General features: G+C 46.2%; 1 protein-coding gene across 1 annotated transcript in view; it reads left to right on the top strand.

Moving 5' to 3' along the window:
• The window catches only part of rapgefl1 (Rap guanine nucleotide exchange factor (GEF)-like 1), a 50,346-nt gene extending 44,443 nt beyond the window's left edge, over positions 1 to 5,903 (top strand). The window contains exon 16 of the mRNA XM_085455234.1: positions 1 to 5,903. This exon is cut by the window's left edge and continues 1,196 nt beyond it. The gene's annotated coding sequence lies outside the window, so the exon portion shown is untranslated.
• Positions 5,904 to 9,380: the final 3,477 nt, after the last annotated feature.

Raw genomic sequence — 9,380 nt, 5'->3', positions numbered from 1 at the left:
GACCATGTCAGACACACCACGGACACTGTGTGAGGTCATCGCGGTGCGTTCGAGGACGTGTAGATGCTGGTTTTCTACCGTACGACTCCGGAGAGCACCTCGGTGTTTCTGTTTCAGGACTTTGATGAAGGTCAGCGCCCGTCAGCTTTTAAAGGACCACGCCCGTGTTTTTAAACCTCTCGGCTGTCGCTCAGCTGAACGTGGGAATGGGGTCCGTTTCAGGTTCAGTTCTGTTCACTCTGAGGCTCTTATACTGAAAGGGTTTCTAGCGGCTACAGTCTGATCTGAGAGCAGATGAAATGAACCAGTAAAACCAGTGTGTTTTGAGCAGTGCAGACAGGTCAAAGACCAAATCTGTAATCAGGCTGAGGTGCAGACAAAGTAGAGACATGAGGAAAACCTGAGGAATAAAAGAAGCAGGAAATAAAACAGAAGTGACTGCGACACTTAAAGATGAGCGGCTCTTACAAAGGTCGTGTTCCAGTGACGCTCGAGGAGCAACCAGTGTTTGTCCTCATGCTGCTTTATGACCGACGTCTTTTCGTGTCATTAATTCAGATTTTCAGTCGTTCTGATGTAAAAAGGAGGTTTGAGCCTGTTCGTGACGCTTAACTGCGAAACTTCAGTGAAGTGTGAAGTTACACACATTTCCAGATAAGCTTCTCTGATCTGATCAAACTAACAATCCTCTGATTCTCTGAACAAAAGTGATTCACACCGATCGATGGAAGGTTTTAGGGTTAGAATACTTCAAGCATGATAACATATTGAATAAGTCATCTCGCATTAATCGAGCGGTCTTGGCGGCTCTGGCGCAACGTCGCGCTTCGTGGTGGTTTCTCAGTGTGTGGCGGCGTTTTGTCCGGTTAAACTGAGGATAGGTCCCACCGGTGACCGGAGCGCTCTTACGACGATTAACAGTGTGCGTCACAAACCTGCGTCCACACCAGGTTCACTCACTAGCCGCAGGTTTTACTTATCTTTGGGCGAGCTGCTTCTGGCCCTCGGGCCGTATGTTTGACACCGCGCTGTAAAACCTGAAGTTGGTACGATGCTCGGAGTTTATCAGGTTCTTTCTCTCTACCCAGAATGCACCTCTCCTCTGAGGGTCGGGAATCCGTCGAGCTGAAGGAAAACACGGGTCTGGTCCTTTAAGAACGCTGCTGGTCGTTGGCTGATTGGACTGATGATCACGTGACAGCCGATCGGCTGCGCTCATGCCGAAGTCACAGACACAGAGAAGTGGGCGGAAACACTTCTTCGCTCAACGCTTGGATCTAACTGCTGTCACACCGACCAACCAATCGGCTTTAAGGAAGGACCCCTGACCGCCCTCACAGAGCTGCCCTCCCTTCGGTTGACTCGGCGCATCGGGGTGGTCGGGGTCCACGGCAATAAGAGTAGTGGCGGGAAGCGAAGCCGGTCGGTCAGCGCATGGCGTCAACGAAGCACTTTGGCGAACCTCAGGGCTCAGAGACACACAGAGGTTTTGTTTACTCCTTTTCTTGCTTTCAGTAGAGTTCAGTTCAGCTGTGTTGCAATTGGTTGGTTCTGTGTTTGTACAGCTGATCACACTTCAGTCATATTTACTCCAACAATAATAATAATAATAATAATGATAATAATAGAATCTACAGAGCTGTTGTTTTTATGCTGTGAGCACCGCCAGGCCTGAGCGCAGACGTCAAAGAGCCGCTCACCTGACGGCAAAGAAGAAGAAAGTCAGTCTGAAGTCCTTCTGCTCGACTTTTAATGGCCTGCGGGTCAGGTGGTACAGAAGGTTAGACCCTGGACAGGTGTGCCGGAGAGCTGACGTCGCTCAGCTGGTTCGGCTACTCCATCGTATACCGCCCGCCGCTCTTTGCCCACAGAGTGAATGTCCTACGTGTCCTCTGTGGGCCTCCGTAGGCGCGCTGCCCGAAGCACACCTTGCCGACCGTCGAGACAAAAGGACAAAAGGCTGACGCCTTCTTCTTTCTTCAGTTCACGTCGAGTTTTTAAAAAATCTGATTCCCAGGAAAAGACTTCCAGACGTCCGTGCTCGCTTCTCTCAGCCGAATCCTCGATTGTGAGGACAGTCTCAGTGATCTGAGGCGTGTCTCATTTTGCCTCTGTCTCCTTTTTCTGATCCGGACACTTTTTGGTACTTTCCCTTATCGCCTGGACCCTTTCAGGGGAACGTAACAAAATCATCAAGTTCACAGCATCCTTCAGTCTGAACAGAAGGTTTTTGGAGATGGAAGACGTTCGGGAGCTGGAAGTCTTTTCCTGCTGCGTCATCATGTTTTTCTTTGACTCGGTCTGATGAGCCCGATCTCTTTGTTGGACTGAAGCTTCGCTGCGTCAGGGCGGCTCAGCTGAAAACGTGTAAATGGTTTGAAAACGTTCTTTGTGCTCAGCTCTGGTGGTCAGTGAGACTTCTTCATTCTCCATCTGTACCATAACATCCTGTTTATGAAAGCGAGGCCGGTCCCGTCCAGAAACGAGTCCTCAGCACAGCCCAGAGCTGCTCGTACCTCTGTGAGTCCCCTTCACTTAAACCGGGCTTTTGGGAAGAACCTGGTGGTTTAAGCACTGAGTAATGCCTCATTTTCACTCGTCAAATTGAGGCTTTTAGTCCCAGCTTGACCGTGCAGGTTACTTGATTCTGGACCGGACGAGAGCTTCAAAACGTCTTCAGCTCAACAAGACCTTTTATCCGATATGGAGCTCCGAGGAATGCAAGTTTGAATTTTCAGGAACATGTTTGTGTTTCCCAAAAAATGAGACAGAAATCCAGATTGAAGACTGCAAAAAGTTAATTTGAGGTTTAAGTCAAACTCTGAATTTCACTATTTGAGAGATAAAAATTTTACAAGGAGTCCAAATGTCCAACAGCAAACCCAAGAAAGCAAGTCTGACTAAAGCTTCAGTGCTTTTTCATGGCTTCAGTAAAGGCATAAACGACAGGAGTTGAGGTGGCCTGCAAAGTGGCTTGCAGATTTGCAGAAACTACTGGTCACTGTAGGAGAACAGGCGGTGTGCTGGGATAGCTATCTGAGCCTGAACGTTATATTCAGTCGTTCTCACTCGTCAGAAATCAGAGCCACACAAAGTTCGCAGTTTTGTTTCAGTTCCCCAGAAAACAAGTTTTAAATTCAAATACTCAAATTAGAAATTCAAGTAGAACCTAAACGCTGCCGTTTGAGTCTCAACTTCCAAGAAAATGAGTTTTAAACTGAAGAAATTTGAAGTTCAATGGATGATGACTCAGAATTCGCAAGTGTGCTCTCTCTGTCTCGAATCCCAACAACAACACGTTCAACGTTTGAACTATAAAATGTTCCCAAAAATCGGAGGTCCAGAGCAGCTCCCTGTGATTTGCATTGTTCCCTCCAGAGTTGAAGAACTCTTTATTTGATATTAAAGGTCTTGTCGAGGCGGCGACGTTAGCGGCGGTTTTGGCGGGTACAAAGTGTGAAACCCAGCGAAGATTACTATTAGATCATCACTAGTCTGCCGGTGGCTCTCTCAGGACCACTTCCTGGGTGTCAGGCGCTCTATCGTGGATCCCACCGTCGTCCCCGGCAGAAACGGATGTCCTGAGTCTCGACTCTACCCTGATTTAAGCAAACCTCATCTCGCACATTTCCGATCTCACAACCTCCTGCGGCAAACCTTCCTGTTTCACTGACCAATCACGGTTTCTGCCTGCACTTCGCTGGGATCCATGATTCTGGAAGGCGGGCGGCCTCTTGGGTCGAGGCCGTCTGCGCTGTCGCCTGAACAAAAACACTGAAAAAATTAAAGTGTACATATTGCATCCGTGTAAATAGGAAAATACTAACGGAGACTATATTTTATGTATGAGCGGAGAGAGAGCAGCACTAACTCAAGGAGAAACTTTAATTTGGTGTTTTCTATTTGTAAAAGTGAGATAAAGTGTAAAGTGATGACAGAAAGAAATGATTCTGACTTTATGAATTGTACAGTTAACGCCTCAGTTTGACCGTTCTGTTGTTTTCTATCTAAAGCTTTGGGTTCTTCTTGTTTCTTCTTTTTTTGTACATAAGTGGTTGTTTACATCGATAACGAGTCCTTATTTCTGTGACGTCAGACAGACGATGTCAGTGGAGCAGAGGTCTGATGGGGGCGGGGCTCGGAGGGATGGCATCGTAACACAAAACACTCAAAGATTTTCATGTATGGTTAAACAGCACTTTAATAATAATATAAAAATAATAAAATATGACATTTGCAGTTTTACAGGAAAAAATGTAATCGTTAGATTTTATTTTAGATTTCCAGAAATAAGAGAACAACAATAAAAAGAATTTGATTTCAAGAATGAAGTTTTTCTGTTATAACTGTCTCTGATCGTTTTAAAAAGTCAATGTCACATGAAGTTTGTATAATAAGAAACATTATTAATATTATAAATATTAATTTGTGGAACTTCTGAGAATAGGTTGAAAGTGTTTAAGATTTTCTCAGGGTTCAATATCATGAGATAAATAAATGAACTTTATCACATTACATGAAAAAAGTCATTTTAAAAAAGTTTTATTACACAAAGTAATTTTAAGCTGAAAATTAGCTTTCATTTTTTGTGAGTTTTATAATTATTATAACTAATAATTATGCAATGTAATGATTTAAAACGTCACGTTCTAATACAGTGGTCCCTCGCTGTAACGCAGTTCACCCGTCGCTGCTTTGTTTCTCTTCTTCTTTTACAGCACCTTCTGTGTCCTGATTGGCTGTAGACCACTGCCAATCACTCTCCTCCGTGCCGTGTCTCCTGTACAGGGTTCAGCTTGTCACATTTACATAGATCTTCAGTCCCAGCAGTGTGACTCTGCGGTGCTGTACTGTATGTTTGTTTTCTCCCCAACAAACACAAAGGCTCCTGCGCGAGCACCCAGAAGGCAGCGAAGACGCTAACCATCGCACAAAAAGTTGGACTTCTGGACAGGCTAAAGGACGGTGGAAGTTACCGTATTTTTCTGATTATAAGGCGCATTAAGCGAAACAAAACAGTCAGAAAAGTCAAACTTTACTCAACTCGTTCTTGCTTCCTCCACTTCCGTACTATTGATTCATTAATGCTGATTCTGTGGCAGCTGCTCTGTTCCTGTTTTCTGGACCTGAAAAGAGGCTTTGAAAACATTCTGTAATGCTGGACTTATTTTTCTACAAAGGTTTGAACTTTCAGAGTGTTTAAACAAGAGAAAAGTGTGAAAAGTTGGCTACTTAGAACGTAACTCCTGCGATAAACGAGGGACGACTGTATTACAAAACTGTGACTCTGTTCTTGAAATAATTTGTGTATAATTGTACAAAGAGAAGCGTCAGACTGGACGGACGTTTCACAGCGAAATTCCAGTTTTATTTGTAATTTTTAAATTCATTGTATTACATTATCATGGAACAGGAGTCGTTCAAGAGCAAGTTTCAAATTTTTAAAATATATCAAGTAAAAAGCTGAACCATTAAAAAAATTACAACCCACAGCTTCCACACTGTTGTGAAAATATGTTTTTAATTGTATATCATTGAATTAAGCTCATAATTATTAATGTTACGGTTCAGGTTGTTCTCGTTACTGTTTCCTATAATTACAACATTACACATACGAACTCACTCTCTCTCTTCTTGGTTGAACCTTTTGTCATATTTGTTCCATAAAATGAAAACACTCAGATTATTTGTATTACTGCACTTTATCTCGAGATGTTTAATTGTTACACATCAAATGTTAAAGCAGGGAGAAGACGAGCGTAGAGAGGCTGTGGATAATTCTGCTGATTGGAGAGCTATTGATTAGGCAGCTCTGAGGGGAGGGTTGAAAGTAAAGCCAACCAGCGAGAGGCCCCGCCTCCCGCAGACCTGCTGTCACACTACAGACACTGAAATAAAACCTCTGGACAACAACACAAAGCCTCGTCACTTCCTGTTGGTGTTCTTGTATTAGTCATTAGTCCTCGGTGGGGTCTCTGTGAGCCTCAGCTCAGCTGATTAATGATTGCAGCTAATATTAAATTATAGAGACAGACGTGTTATCGTGTGAGGGACAGTATTCTGTTTGTTTTTGTATCAGGACACTGAACATCCACAGGGTGGAATATGATGTCGGCCCACCGTGTGCAGCTGGACGTCTCCTGGAAGGATTTCCTCAGGTTCAGGAGTGTTCATGGGGAGTGTTGATCATCCTTCCAGAAGCACGTGTGAGGTCACACTGGTGTTGGAGGAGAAGGCCTGGCTCACAGTCTCCGCTCTGATTGGTCCCAAAGGTGTTGGATCAGGCTGAGGTCAGGACTCTGTGCAGGCCGGTCCTCCCGCACCAAACCGGCTCGTCCGTGTCCTTGTGGACTTTTCTTTGTGCACTGGTGTGCAGTCATGTGGGAACAGGAAGGAGCCATCCCCACACTGGTCCCACATACTGGGAACACGAAGGTGTCCGCAGTGTCTCGGTCTGCTGAAGCACGAAGACTCCTGAAGAACACACCATAACCCCCCCTCTACCAAACTTTACACAGCGCAGTCAGACAAGTACCGTTGTCCCGGCAACCGCCAAACCCAGACTCGCTCGTCCATCGCCAGATGGAGAAGCGTGATTGGTCAGTCCGGCGAACACGCTGACACTGCTCTAGAGTCCAGTGGTGGTGTGGTTTACACCACTGCATCAACACTTGATGATGTAAGGCTTGGATACAGCTGGTCACCATGGAAACTCAAAACTTGTTGAGCTCATCTGAAGGCCATGTGACGTTCAGAGGTCTGTATCTGTTGGCTCTGCAGAGCCTACGACAGCAGCACGCTGGACCAAGCTGAGCTCCTGAGAAGCAGTCTGCATGCTAGATGCTCGAGTTTATACACCTGTGACCATGCAGGTAAATGATACACCTGAATGCAATGATTTGGATGGGAGAGTGAATTTTTAGACAATATGGTGTCTGTCCAGATGTTCAGAGTAAAAGCTGTGCAAAATAATTATTACAAATTCTGCCATAACCAGTGCCCTCACAGTTAACCTTCACTGAAACAGCGCAGATCACTCGTTAATGTTTACTGTCTGCCTTTCAGTGAAAAAATAAAAAATTCTCGGAATAAATGGTACAAAGTCATCAGCTTCTTCCTGCAGCATCCTGTACATTGCTGCCATCTTGTGGCTGCAGTTTCAGAATCAGAATCAGAATCAGAATCAGAATACTTTATTGATCCCTGGGGGAAATTATTTTTTGTTACAGTGCTCCATTTTAAACCAACATTAAGACAAGACAGACAATACGCTAACTAAGAATAGTACAATATATACATATATATACATACATACATACATAAGTCACTTATAAATAAATATTTGGAAAAGAAACATGTGTAGCTGTAGCAGCAAACAGTGTGTTAAGTGGATGCGTTGTACAGGGAGCCACAGGCAGGAATGATTTCCTGTGTCGTTCAGTGGTGCTTTTCGGTAATCTCAGTCTCTCACTGAACGAGCTCCTGTGACTGACCAACATGTCATGGAGTGGGTGGGAGGTGTTATCCAACATTGTCTTTATCTTGGACAGCATCCGCCTCTCCGACACCACCTTGAGGGAGTCCAGCTCCATCCCCACAACATTGCTGGCCTTACGGATCAGTTTATTAAGTCTGTTGGCATCTGCGACCCTCAGCCTGCTCCCCCAGCATGCAACAGCATAGAGGATCGCACTGGCCACCACAGACTCATAGAAAATCCTCAGCATTTTCTGGCAGATGTTGAAGGACCTCAGTCGCCTCAAAAAATAGAGACGACTCTGGCCCTTCCTGTAAAGTGCTGTGGTGTTTTTAGCCCAGTCCAGTTTATTGTCAATGTGAACTCCAAGGTATTTATAGTCCTCCACAATGTCCACACTGACCCCCTGGATTGAAACAGGGGTCAAGTGTTTCCTGGTCTTCCTGAAGTCCACGATCAGTTCCTTGGTCTTTGCCACGTTGAGCTGCAGATGATTCTGCTCACACCACGTGACAAAGGAGTCGACCACAGCCCGGTACTCTGTCTCATCATCCCTGCTGATGCATCCAACCACTGCAGAGTCATCAGAAAACTTCTGAAGATGGAGGTCTCTGTGCAGTGGCTGAAGTCTGTGGTGTAGAGGGTGAAGAGGAAGGGGGAGAGGACAGTCCCCTGTGGTGCCCCTGTGTTGCTGATCACCTTGTCAGACACACACTGTGGGAGACGTACATATTGTGGTCTTCCTGTCAGGTAATCAACAATCCAGGACACCAGAGAAGCATCCACCTGCATCGCTGCTAACTTATCACCCAGGAGGGTCGGCCTGATGGTGTTGAAAGCACTGGAAAAGTCAAAAAACATGACCCTCACAGTGCTCGCCGGCTGGTCCAGATGGGTGTAGACACGATTGAGCAGGTAGATGATGGCGTCCTCTGTTCCGAGACGAGGCTGATAAGCGAACTGAAGGGGATCCAGGTGTGGTCTTACTATGGGTCGCAGCTGGTCCAGGATGAGCCTTTCCAGGGTCTTCATGATGTGGGAGGTCAGTGCCACGGGCCTGTAATCCTGGGGGCCACTGGGACGAGGCGTCTTTGGTACAGGGACGAGGCATGATGTCTTCCACATCACCGGGACCCTCTGCAGACTCAGACTCAGCATAAACAGTTTATGAAAGACTCCACACAGCTGGGGGGCACAGGCCTTGAGGACAAGGGGACTCACTCCGTCTGGTCCAGCAGACTTGCCTGAGTGAAGTCTCCTCATTTGCATCTCAACCTGGTATTGAGTGAAGGTGATGGGTGGGGGAGGGGTGTCAGGAATCTCACAGGAGGCAACATGTGAAGAGAGAGGCTGGCACAGTGGTGTGGCTCTGGATTCCAGGCTGACTGCAGGTGAGGTTGTGGGGGTGGGAGCAGACACTGTGGTGTCGAATCTATTGAAAAACAGATTCAACTCGTCGGCTCTATTCTCACCTCCCTCAGCTCCCCTGCTGTTGGTTGGCCTGAATCCAGTGATGGTCTTCATGCCCCTCCACACCTCTCTCATGCTGTTCTGCTGGAGTTTCCACTCCAGCTTCCTCCTGTAATTGTCCTTAGCCTCTCTGATCTTGTCCTTTAGTAACACCTGGACCTTCCTCACCTCCTCTTTGTTGCCCCCTCTGAAAGCCCTCTTCTTGTTGTTGAGGAGGGCTTTGATGTCCTTAGTCACCCACGGCTTGTTATTTGGGTAACAATGAACAGTCTGAGCTGGAACAATGGAGTCGGTGCAGAAAGTTATGTAGTCTGTGATACACTCAGTAAGCCCATTGATGTCCTCGGCGTGAGGCTCACAGAGTGTTTCCCAGTCGGTCACCTCGAAACAGCCCTGTAGTTCCGCTATTGCCTCCTCTGACCACCTCCTGACA

This window comes from Copadichromis virginalis, linkage group LG4 (genome assembly GCF_057382275.1).
Source record: "Copadichromis virginalis isolate Kocher_CV1m ecotype Utaka linkage group LG4, C_Virginalis_male_GT1.1, whole genome shotgun sequence".
NCBI classification, from domain to species: Eukaryota; Metazoa; Chordata; class Actinopteri; order Cichliformes; family Cichlidae; genus Copadichromis; species Copadichromis virginalis.
The sequence above is the reverse complement of the archived record's forward strand: the minus strand, read 5'-3'. Positions and strand labels throughout refer to the sequence as shown.